The following is a 12,867-nucleotide window of genomic DNA, read 5'->3' as shown; positions in this document are numbered from 1 at the left end:
GTGGTTCGAGTCAGACAAAAACTTGCCTAAAAAAAAAAGGCAATTAGATAATGAAACATACCCAAGCATAATGTGCACTCGGAACAAAAAAAACGCTGACAAGGGGCGGTACAGTCTGAGTGATAGTCCATACACATCAGTACTTGTTTTAAAAAAACACACTGCGCACAACGTAGGCACCGCTCGAGATTCCTTTAGGCTACAGATGAAACACTTGCAGGAGGTATGTCGCAGCATTCGTAATCCTTCACAAGGTACCGAGCTAGCTCCGTGGCATGGAAGCGAAATCGCAAAAAAATAAAAAAAGCTTCACGCGACGTTAGCACTGAAGTGATTCATGATACGCTGCTTTCAATTAACTGGCGAGTGCTGCGCGATTTTGCAGGCGTTCACGTGCGCGTGCAGGCACAGCCTAATCCCGCGCTCCTGCAGATTTCATTTCGGCTGCATTGCCGTGGCTGTTGCATGCGCAACGAAACGTCACTCGAACGCCGCACACGCTTGACTGTGTCGCTCAAGCAGCAAAAATGATAGTATTACGTTTTACGATATCGTAGGTCCAAAAAGATACTTGCCTTGAACGAAGTGTGCCGAACAAATCAGCGAGCTTTTTTGTAGGCTGCCATTTGTCCCGTATTAAGCACAGTGATCCATGCCTTTCTACGTTCATCTTCGACAGGGAACCTGTATGTTCGTATTTCTGAAAGATTTGTTCCGAACTGTAGAGTGCAGCCGGGCGCAGCTCAGCAGCTTCCGCGTCAAGTCCGTTTCAAGGGAGATAATTTGCTGGCAGAAAACATAGCGCAGCGAAGGGCCAACAGCACGCACAGAAGCACCCAAAAGACGAAGAGACAGAAAGACCGGAAGTCTTCTGGGGGAGCATCCGGTTTGAGGCGCGCTGCCGCACCCTGGCGGTGTGGGGCCGTCAGAACCGTCTATAATAAATTTACAGAAGAAAAGCATCAATTCTAAGCCATATTATCGCTAGGTCAAGAGTACAGAAAAAATAGTGAAAATTGGCTCTCTCATATATGACGCATCAAACACCGCTGTCTGCGTATGCATGCAACAGTTCGTTAGTGGTGCATACACCGAATTGCCGTGTTTTCAAAACACTGTAGCATGTTTGGCCGGGAACTGCTGGCAATTTATTTTGTCATCAAGCATATTTGCTATTTCTTGGAGGGTCGCCCCTTTCATGTATTATTCTCTGACTGCAAACCCCTGACATCCATCCAAACGCCTAAGTAGCACTTCCTATGCTCCACGCGAAACAAGGCAGCTCATCTGCCTTTCTAAAACCCAACGACATTTGTAATGTCAACGAAAAATCCAGCAGTTTCCCGCGCACTTCCTTGCGGCGCAATCAATGCCAGGGAGCACGGCCGACGATTCATTGACTTGAAGGCCATGGCTGCCGCTCAGAGTACCGATGAAAATCTCGGACTACTTGGCACACGCAGCAACTGTCTGCTGTTTGAAGACGTCTTCCTCCTTGATTGTGACCTGCCTCTAGTTTGTTTTAGGTCGACAGCCATCCGTGTCCCTACATGCCTCGGCAATACCTTCGGGCCATCTTTGATGCTCTTCATTCCTTAGCTCTCCCTGGAATTTGCGCCATCCAGTTTCTCGTCCCATCTCGCTACGTCTGGCCCAGCATAAACGTGGGCGTTCGTCGCTGGGTGCGCGTCTATGTCAACTGTCAATGGTATAAGGTGCATCGCCATAGTACAAGTTCTTTTGGCGCAATCCCGTCCCCGGACGCCCGCCTCAGCCATTTGCACGATTGTCGGTCCTCTTCCACCCAGTGGGAGCCATCGCTGCCTGTCAGCCTGCATGGGCAGATTCCCTGGCTGGCCTCAAGCGATGATGCTCTAGGACGTAATGGCGGAGTCGAAAGTTAGAGCACTCAATTTCTAAATTGACCGCTGTGGTGTCCCTTCAACCATTACGACTGACTCCTATCAAGAAATTATACCACCCAATATCAAATAGTGTCATCGAACGTTTTCGGCGATTACTGAAGGCTCTATTCATGGCTTCGACTTTTTCCTTAACATAGATTGAGCGCCTCTATTTTGTTTTGCTTGGCATCCGTACCGCTCTTCGTAGCGACTCTTCCTCCAGTGCTGCCGAGCTTACGTTTGACACCGCTCTTAGATGACCGGTCAAATTCTTCTACCCCTCATCAACCTCCCCTAATGACGTTTTTTACAATAGCTTCCCTCTTCACAGAGCTATTTGTGACATCCTTCCTCTCCGTTCAAGGCAGTGTTCTCTTCTTGTGCACAGAAACACGACCTTCAAAGCTGCAGGCACGGTATTGATCGAAACGACGCCGTGCATCCTCCCTTACCTCATCCTTAGTACGGTCCATTCAAGGTTTTCAAGCTAGCACCGAAGTACTTTATTCTGCTCCTCATTGACCAGGACGATAGTCTCTATTGGTCGCCTCAAACCTGCCTACTTCGACTCTAAACACGTTGCTGGTTACGCAGCCTTATCCAGTTTTCCTGACCGGGCCGGTCCACCTCGCCATTTTCGATACGTAGCCCCTTCATCTGTGTTTCACCATTGTGCGCTCTCACGGCTTCCTCGATAGACGGGGGTTCTGTGGCGTCGTACTCCACGTGACGATGGCCCGGCCGAAGACAACTCTGACTGATATCAGCCCAGTATTACATTCTTCCGAATGCGTCATCATTCTGTTAACGGAAACATAGCTCACCCCCGCCGTAAAAGACTCGGAAATGCTTTCTTGCTCGCCTCAATTCGCAGTATATCGGCAAGATCATTCACTTGGTAGAGGCGGTGGCGTCTTGATCGCGATAAAGAAAGACATCTGTCACACCAAAGGGCTCATTGCTACTCCACTAGAAATGCTTTGGGTCATCTGCAACAGCTCACTCGGGCTTATCGTGATAGGCGTGTGTTGACGTCTCCCGAAACTGAACGCAGATTTCATTAAGCACTTCAACGACGCCCTAAACTACATATACATGAAGTACCAAAGTGCAAAATTTCTTCTTTTCGGTGATTTTAATTACCACAAAAAATACTGGTTACAAAACTCCTACTCAACTTCAAAGGAAGGCACCGATTTTGTTAACTGCTTATTAGACTTCTAACTAAAGCAGGTAATGACTCAGGCTACTAGTGAAACGAGTTCCACAGCAAATATACTGGATCTTCTACTAACGTCTGACCGTTCTAGTCTGCTTTCCCTTCATTACCTTAAAGAAATAAGTGACCATAAAGTTATCCTCGCTACCTTTACATTCTTGTGCTACAAAGGAATCTCTACTAAGAAGCAAATACGCCTGTACGACTTCGGTGATTACCATTTGATAAACAGTGAGCTTGAAAACGTCTATGGCCCGTACAAAAGTGAATTCCACATGCGTTCTGCTGAAGAAAACTGGTGTCTTCTTCAAAAGTAACTGGATGATCTAGTTCAGAAGTTCACACCCATTACCACTATTAAAAACAAAGCATCAGCTCCCTGGTTCAATAGCGCGATTAAAAAGCTTATAATTAAAAGTAAACAGTTCTACAGAAAAGCAAAACAAAAAATAACACAACCGTGTCAGAGGCATATAACAAAGTTAATAAAGAAGTTGCGAGGTGTGTACGCAAGGCGAAACGAGGTTTTTTGTGACATAACATTACCAAATATCCTTAAGACAAACCCCCAAAAGTTTTGGAAAACAATTAATTCATCGCAGAACACTTAAGCAACCATCACTGACAGCTGTGGTAAATCATTTAATAACAGTGATTCAGCAGAAGCTTTCAACCAGTTTTTTTGCTCAAGCTTCACACAGGAGCACAGCCTGAACAATTCAAACCAATCAGTCCTCTAATCAGTGAAGCTATGCCACCCAAAGTATTTACGCCTACTGGTATCATTAATGTAATAAACAATTTAAAACTGTCATCAGCTGCCAGTACAGATAATATAAATTCCAGGGTACTGAAAAACATAAAGGTAATAACTGAATTCCTTACTTACATTGATATTTATCCAGTCCTTTATTCCGGCTGTGTACCTGGTGAATGAAAGGTGGGGAAGGTCGCGCCAATCTTTAAATCAGGAAGTAAGTCATCCATTTCCAATTACAGGCCCATTTCGTTAACTAGTGTACCATGTAAAATTATGGAGCACATTATCTTCTCCAAAATTACAAAGCACCTCGAGCGCCATAATTTCATTCCCAACACGGATTCCGTGAAAGCCTTTCCTCTGAAACACAGTTAGCTGAATTTCTTCATCACTTGCACGTAAACTTAGATAACAACCGACACTGTCTTTCTTGACTTCGAATAAGCTTTTGACAGAGTTCCTCATGGCCGACTATTGCACAAATTATCACTTTTAAATCTCGATCCATTTGTCCTTGCATGGATAAAAAATTTCCTTAACGATAGAAAACAGTTTGTAGTAATTAATAGTACCCCGCCTAAACCTGGCCATGTTCTTTCCGTAGTTCCCCAGAGATTGGTGCTGGCACCCCTCCTCTTTCTTATTTTCATAAATGATCTTCCTCAGTGCGTAAACAATAGCATTAGACTTTTTGCAGATGACTGCGTTATTTGCACACAAATAACTAATTCTGAAGATAGTCATAGCTTGCAACGCGACTTATTAGCTATAGAAAATTGGTGCAAAAAATGACAAATATCCCTAAACACTGCTAAATGCAAAGTGATGCCCTTTCATAGGCGCTTAAATTTAAATGAACATAGCTACATTTTATGCGGATCTCAGTTACAGGATACTAAAACATATAAATATCTCGAAATACACATTTCTAACGATGTTAAATGGTCAACACACGTTAACCCTATTACTTCTGCAGCGAGCCGGTCCTTGGGCTACCTTCAACGTTCTATGAAGCTCGCTCCAGCACACGTAAAATTATTAGCCTGCACCACATTAATACGCCCTAAACTAGAATATGCCGCCGCCGTTTGGAACCCAGATCAAAAGTACCTTTCTGATAGTATTGAAACTATCCAAAATCGCGCAGTCAGATTTGTCCATTCAGATTTTTCATCGTACACTAGTGTAACCGAATTAAAGAATCGTGTCAGTTTACCGCTACTTATTTACCGCCGAAATTTAGCCAGATTAGCCCTTTTTCATCTATACTACTATTTACTTCAGTCACGCGCCTACATCAAAAAGCACTCCCCATTTTCAGTTTGTCACAAAAACAGTCAACAGGTTTCATACCCTTGTTCAAAAACCGAAACGTTTGCGCAGTCTTTCTTCGTACGAACCGCAAATGATTGGAACGGCCTTCCCGATATCGCTGTAATCATTGATGATTTGAATAAATTCAAAGACACGCTGAAATGTATTTACACGCCTTAGTTTTCTTTATGTACTTTGTATTGTACTTTGCTTTTAGTGTCCAATTATTTCTTGTTTTACATTGCGTGACAAGGTTTTCATCTACTGTTCATCGCTTGTTTATCGTTTTCCTGTTATCGCCTTCAGAACCACTGTAGCTGTGTTATCATACTTTTATTTAGACCCTCTAGGTATGCATTGTGCGCATTATAGACCACGTTTTGTGGTTGGTTTAGTTATGAATGCCCACCCCTCATGTAATGCCGCTTCGGGGGTCTTTGAGGTTACAAAAATAAATAACACAAAAACTGCAAATACCACCTCACGAGCGTGTGCGAGCAGAGGAAATTCGGCTTGTTTTCATGATGAAACTCTTGCTTCGCACAGCCACGTTTACGCCTGGTCGAGCAGGCCTGGTGATATATATTTGTGGACACCAAGCAGTGGGGTCGGGCTCGTTCTTCTACGCCACACCAGCATAAAAACAAGGTGAATTCACGTTATGGTAACACTTCGTAGTGACGGACATATTGTTTCCGCTTCATGCTAAGGTAGGAGGTTGCTTTCACTGCGCGTAAGGTTTGATAATGGTGTCAAGAAATCTGCAAGAAATCTTATTGTGTCGTCAAAGAAAACAACACACGTACAAGTGCTGCTATGAGCAGACTGGCGAGAGTCCCCTTAGATTTTCAAGCTTCTAGTGAGTGCATTCAGAATCATTTTATGAATTGGTATTTTTCAACCTAAATAGCTCTTATGCAATAAAACGAAATATCAAGCAAAGCCGTTACATAACCTCGTATTTACATTGGTGACAGAGAACTAGTTGAAACCTTTTCATATCACGGAAGCAAATGAATATGTCGGGAACAGAAGACATTCAAATCGTTCAGCACCTTGCCAGTACATTTTTATTAAGGCGAAAACCTTTCTAGGCTCATGGTGAAAATCTCGCGTCGGTGAGATCCGTCCGCGAGATGTGTCAACGAGAGTTTGCGAGTGAAGGATATTTAGCCTTTCCTTTCCTATAAGTCAATTGTAGAATGCCAGTACATTTGATGAGTTCCACGGAACACTGGTTGTGTTCGAAAAAGGGAGCACGGTCTACTGTGTGAAGCAGCAACGATCAGACACTCGCATTTCTTCACTGCAGATTCTGCAGTGCTCTCGGAACTTTTTAGAGCGTAGTTCTTTGGCGCTCGTTCCTGGGTTTCGCGTCGGCGTCACCGTCAGCACTGTCCCTCGTAAGCAGCTCCACTTTCCGTTCCAGCTTCCCTCCTCCCCTTAAGGCGCTATTCAGGTGTTCACAGAAATAAGTGTGACAGATACTGCGCCTTTCCATTCCTGTGAACAAATTATGAAAGGCACGCTTCAGAGCTCAAGTGGAATACGTGACAAACATGCTAATCTCTGCAAAGACCATTCATGAATAATGCGAGCGTCTACACCTAACTGAAGGGTAGCATGTGCAGTAACCGAGAATTGACACACTCATAGAGAAAAGAATCATATTTTGATGTAGTTTGCGTATATACAGCTAGTTCGCCACTGTCAAAAATCTTCGCTTTTCAAAAAATGCCCCAAATGGCATCGTTTCAGCATTAAGCTCTTTGGCCCCCGTCCACAGTTTTCACTTCGTCGTCGTCATCGGCATAGCGATTGTCCCGCGTAGCCAGCACCGCAGCTGGGGCAGCGCGCGTTCCCCAGCGTAGCCGAGGCAGGCAAAAAATGAGGTGGGTGGATGAGGCTAAAAAGTTCGCAGTGGTCAATTGGATGCAGCTAGCACAGAACCCGGTTGGAGTAATATGGGAAAGGCCTTCACCCTGCAGTGGGTAAAATCTGGCTGACTATGATGCTAACTATGATGATGATGATGATGCCTTGAAACGTAAATTTTATCGCATTTAAATAAACCTGTATTAAAACACTGCTCAGGATTGAAGTCACAGTAGTGCTCGTAGCTGACATTAAGGCGGCTTGAACTGGAGTGGACAGGCCAAGTGTGGCGAAACGCTAAAGCAGCCTCATACTGATATTTCAGGAATCAATTTAAAGTGTCTGCATTGTCAGTCTTGTTCAAATAGAGAGCCTAGATTTTGAAGCCACGTAGAAAAGTCTAACTTTCGAATCAATTTGGCAAGCTCACATGGCGTCGTAGTGAAAGGCTGTATAGTGTGTGTCATTTAGTTGTATCTATATTCTCTTTATTTTGAAGTATCTATAATCCTCGCAATTCCCTTTTATTTCCCACATCTGCTGGTAATGTCTATAATAATTATTCTTTGTTTTACTTAGATTAAATAAAAAAAACATGTGTCCGCCTTTTCCGGAATCAGCAAGTGCGTTTTGTCTTCATTTCAAATGTTTTAAGCCGAACCACGACCAGCATTTTAAGGTCTAAGATCAGCAATGCTAGACGGTATCCGTGACAACATCCTCACATTTGTAAACAAAGATTTTCGTCGCGTACAAAAAGTACTCAATTACCTATGTACAATAATCAGGATTGATGACCAGCATCAGATTCTCCAGTACGGACACAGGCGCAGCTAAGGTCTGAGTCCCACAATAAAAATGGATGTTTTAGGAGGGCAAATGATGCTTGCAACAAGCTAGCAAAGCACAAAAGAGAACTAGACATAGACCATTGAAAGCGCACGCTGCAAATGAAGGGGGAAGGGGGGCGGGGGGGAAGTTAGTAGAAAAGAAAAAACGCAAAGTGCCGCTAACCTTTTTGGCATCGGTGACAAAAGCAGGGCTCTTTATACTGCGCTGTGTCTTGGTCGATGAGCCTATCGACAGTGCCTAAGCTCAAGTCAATCCCCAGAAAACCATTAGGTGCCCCAAGATTTCCCTAGTGAGCTTTCTCGAAAAAATAAAATAAGGAACACAATAAAGAGTGCTTACTGTAGCTTGGTGCTATGGTGCCTCCTGATTTCTTGCTTTTTTCTCACCGCTACGATCCTCTGTTTTTTCCCATTCGCTACTGAGAACCTAATTCCGCACGAGACGACTTTAGGTGCGTCTTTGACTCCTTACGAATGAAACATAGTTTTTCGTTTTTATTATCTTATACACCCTTGTGTTTGCGCTTGGGGCCTGTCATGCCCATGTTTTCTATGAGAACTCTAGAGAAATTCTTGCTGAAATATTCTCGGCAAAATTTTTCTTCTTTAGAGGTGAGCCCACCCAGGAAGATCAGAAAGTAGATGATCAACGAACATTATGTTCAGGTTCCTTCTGCTCAAAAAACTTAAATCAACATGCTTTTAGTAAATCGCGCAGTATAATTAATTTGTTCAGATTTCGCCAACTTAGGTTAGGAAAAATCGAAGACTGGGCTTATTCTGTAAATGCATTTTAAAGGTAGCAGGCAGAACAATTACATATTTTTCAAAGTATAACTATGCAAGGAAACTGGTGCTTACGTATTGAAAACAAAACACGAAGCATGTAAAAGCAGCGCTGAAGAGCATTCGTGCAGCTGAACTCAGATATACGATGTTATGGGAATGCCATCAGTACACGCTTGATTCGTGCCGCAAAGCGCCTGTTTTCTTGCAGGCTTGGCAAACAGATCCTTCGTTTTGGGTCCCGACGGTACCCTGCTAGTTGAAGCCAGACGGCGATGGTCGCAGATCAAACATCCAGCAAGCAGCGGTTTTGGAGTGTCCAAAGGATGTCTGGCTTCGTGCAAAGCATCCTATCTTCCGTTCTTTCCAGCTTCGCATTACCGTGGCACCAACGTATACAGGTATACACGTTTGGTTTCGAGCAGACATCAGGCCTACAATTTTACCATTTTCAGGCGCCTACAAGCACAAAACTGGGACTTCATAAAATCAAAAATTGTTTCAATAGGTTATCACGTATTTCGCTCTGCCAAAGCCGGATACGCGGCCATATTTATTAAATATGTCTTTTGCTCTTTACGTTCTGCAATTCTTTCTTTCGGTCCGAAATATCTCTTTTTTTCACGAGTAATTTTCTTCTGAGGAAATCAGAAGAATATGCATTGATTTACAAAATATCTGTTCTCGCTCGCGCCTCCTCAAGCAGCCTTTCAAAAAGAAATACAAAAAGGAAGTTATCTTATGCAATAACTTCTAGCTCTATATATATGAGACTTAAGATGCAGACAAACTTTATGGTAATTGGCGATCAAATGCTTAAGCCTGACCTCAAAAAGAGCACAATGGTCCCCAGGGACACATAATCCAGTGTATTAAAATAAAGGGTTGAAAGATCCCCCGCATGCAGTAGTGCATTATATTACCATGAATATCAATGTTCTTCATGGCGACATTCTACGGCCGATTAAGAAAAACATTATTAACGTTTCCTTAGTATACATAAAATATTGCCTTTGTATTAACTTCAGGCCGAAATGTAACTGCCTCACACACCCAAAACAAAAAAAAAAAAAAAACTTTCATTAACAGCCGTCTCCTCCCATTGTGCTCTAGGAACAGTAGGTTGCGGCAAAAATATATCAGTACCTCAGTCTGGCTCGCTGAGCATACGTTATTCAAATCAACATGGCATAAATTATAGAGGCTGAAGTGGCCGCTGTTGAGCTTCTGTCAATTCAAACTATTTATGCGTTTCATTCAGCGCCTAGTAGATGTTATTATTATTACTTTTCTTCCATCATTGCGCTCGCATGAATCTGTTTGTTTGCTGCATTTGCGTCCATTGTTCTTTCTGGGGACCAACTTCGCTTCGCCCCACTGCGGTTTCTTGGACTAAGCTTTGATTACATTATACTTGCAAGCTAGCCTGTATAAGCAGCCTAAAAGTCAGAGCTGCGAATTATGTTAAACAATTCTCAGGGGAGCAGCAGTTTGTACGCGATGTGGCTGTTGCTCTCACGGTGTTTTTCCATTTTATATACGTGTGTTTGCTTCATTCCAGAGCTATCTCATTGCTTTGTATGGCGCGTCGCGTAAAAGATAAACATAAATGACTAAAATTTATTTTCAGCTTCCCGCCATCTTTGCGCAAATTAACCAGGCACTTCTCACTCATCCATGTGAAACTCATTCAGTGGTTACTCTCTCGGGGGAAAAGGTTTGTGTTTTTTTTTTTCTTTCGCTCTCATGGAGGCCAAATGCATTACAGTAGGGAGCGGTTACAAATAATGCAGATGCACAAACCAATGCAATGGCACTTACGAAATAAATTGTTGCTCCTTTTAAAAAATGCTTCCTGTCATGGCTAAAAATTTTGGTTAAGACGGATACCAAAGATTTCTGCTGAAGTCGGTTCTGTTCAAGCGATTAGTGTGGAAAGGAGGACTGAGTTTAGATATTCTGCTACACTTCTCTTATCCAAATTTTGAAGACAATCGATGCGAATTGAGACGTACTCCTATCTGTGATTTATTAAACCTTTCTTTAAAATTTTTGGTTGATTCTTCTGCTCCTCATTTTAGTTTTTTTTTTTTATCTCTGTGTGAATTTGTGGAACAACAATCCGCCTTTTTCACAAGGCGGCTCTGCGCATGCGGGCCTCTCCCGTAGTTGAAAACAAACCACCAACCCCAGCGGCGCATGCGCAGTTCTTGGCCTCCCCGATCGGCGCAGCCTTAGCTGATCTAGGAGGCCATAGGTAGTTAATATTCGTGACAGGTGTATGCGATAGATGGCGGTCACTGTCAAGAACACACACGTCATTTCGCTGGCGCCAAGGACGTTTTCAACCAGTAGTAGACGAATTTTTAACCACTCCCAGAGGGCGCCACATTTTGTGAAAAAGGCGGATTATAATAAGGTTGAAAGTTGGGCGAGTTGAATCTGGTTCATTTTGAAGGTAGCGCGAAAAACGAGGACCAAGAGTAGAAGGACACAACACGAGCGCTCGTGTTGTGTCCTTCTACTCTTGGTCCTCGTTTTTCGCGCTACCTTCAAATGAACCAGATTCAACTCGCCCAACTTTCAACCTTACTACTATACATTTCTTCTACAACGGGCTCTGTTACGTGTTTTAACTCCCAACTCTCCAGTCCAGCCTCGCTGGCCACCCTAATAGCTATTTATGTAAGCGCTCGTGTTGTGTCCTACTCTTGGTCCTCGTTTTTCGCGCTACCTTCAAAATGAAGCGGATTATAATGCCGTAGGAGACTGCCAATCTCTATTTTCCACCCGATTCTATTTCTACTCCATTTATTTTTTTGTTGTGGACTGTCCTGCTTACCATTTTACTCCATTCTCTTTTTTATTCTGTTTTTGTTTTCTGTAAGTCGGTCTCTCTCACCGTACGCCCGTTTTCATTTTTGTAGATCCGTTGTTTTGATGCTGTTCTTTGCTTTTCCAGTTCTCTTTCCTGTTTTTGTTTTATGTGCAGGTCTGGATGCTACCTTCGGAGGTTTCCTTCTTCTTTCGGCCAGCGTTGACCGTCTTGTGAATCGGAGCTCGTTTATTGTCTTTTTTATTGTTATTATGATCATTTTTATTCCACTGTTTTAAACAAGGTTCTTTTTTTATTACTCCATTTAATTTATTTTCAATTGGATTAAACACAACCCACGCTCCGAACACCTCCAATCAGCCGAGACTCCAGTCCTCGGGGATCTCCTATCCATCTAGATTAGGCCTAACTCATCAATGTCGCCAACAGCTTCGAGATTTGAGTCGGAATTCGCGCTATGCAATTTCACCGTACTACCACCATCTTCTCCAGAATCTCCTTTGGCGACCACACAACCACCCATAATGTTGCAGGTCAAACCATTGCGCCGTCCTTTGTGTTGCAGCAGCTGCGCGAAATACCTGCCTTCCAAGGATTTCCAGACGATGACCCGGAAGACTGGCTAGTAAAATTTGAGCGGGTAGCCCAGTACAATCGCTGAGTCGTCAACCAGAAGCTAAAGCATATAGTTTTGTAGAGCGAGCTACATTGGCCGCAAAGCCGCATTTTCGCTGTGACGGTGGCCGCGCCGTGGTCGAACCGCTCCTATATCACATCTGGCGAGCTACACTGATTACTGATAGCTAAGTAATCACTAGCAGTAGTATTAACAACTAACTAGTCACAACCCGTATTAATGACTAACTAGTCCCTAACTAGTACTAATGAGTCATTAGTAATGACTAAACATTCATGCGTAATGACAGTGACTGGCTATGACGTTATAACATAGTGACGTCGTCGGCTTTCACGTCATCATGGCATCACTCCCGGTCATGTCTAATAACCAGAAGTGACGTCATATTGACGTCCTATCGGGTCATGACGTCATCATCACTCGTGACGTCATTACCAGATGTGACGTCAGTATGGCAAAATACTTAGTAGAGAAGCCTCGGAAACCCTTTTGCGGAGCTAGCACCCAACTCTTCAGAAGCAAGCCATTCGCCTGGCGGAAGAGGCCGCAAGGAACCAAGATCTACTTGCCTGCCTCTAACGCGTAGTTCCCGGCCCCTGTCCCCTAGGCCAAAGACTAAAATGGGCAAACAATAAGTGAGCAACTAGAAGCAACCAGAAACAACCAACAGCAGCATCCGTGCTTT

The sequence above is a fragment of the Amblyomma maculatum genome, chromosome 4 (assembly GCF_055883805.1).
Source record: "Amblyomma maculatum isolate TAMU_Amacu chromosome 4, ASM5588380v1, whole genome shotgun sequence".
Lineage (NCBI taxonomy): Eukaryota > Metazoa > Arthropoda > Arachnida > Ixodida > Ixodidae > Amblyomma > Amblyomma maculatum.
The sequence above is the reverse complement of the archived record's forward strand: the minus strand, read 5'-3'. Positions refer to the sequence as shown.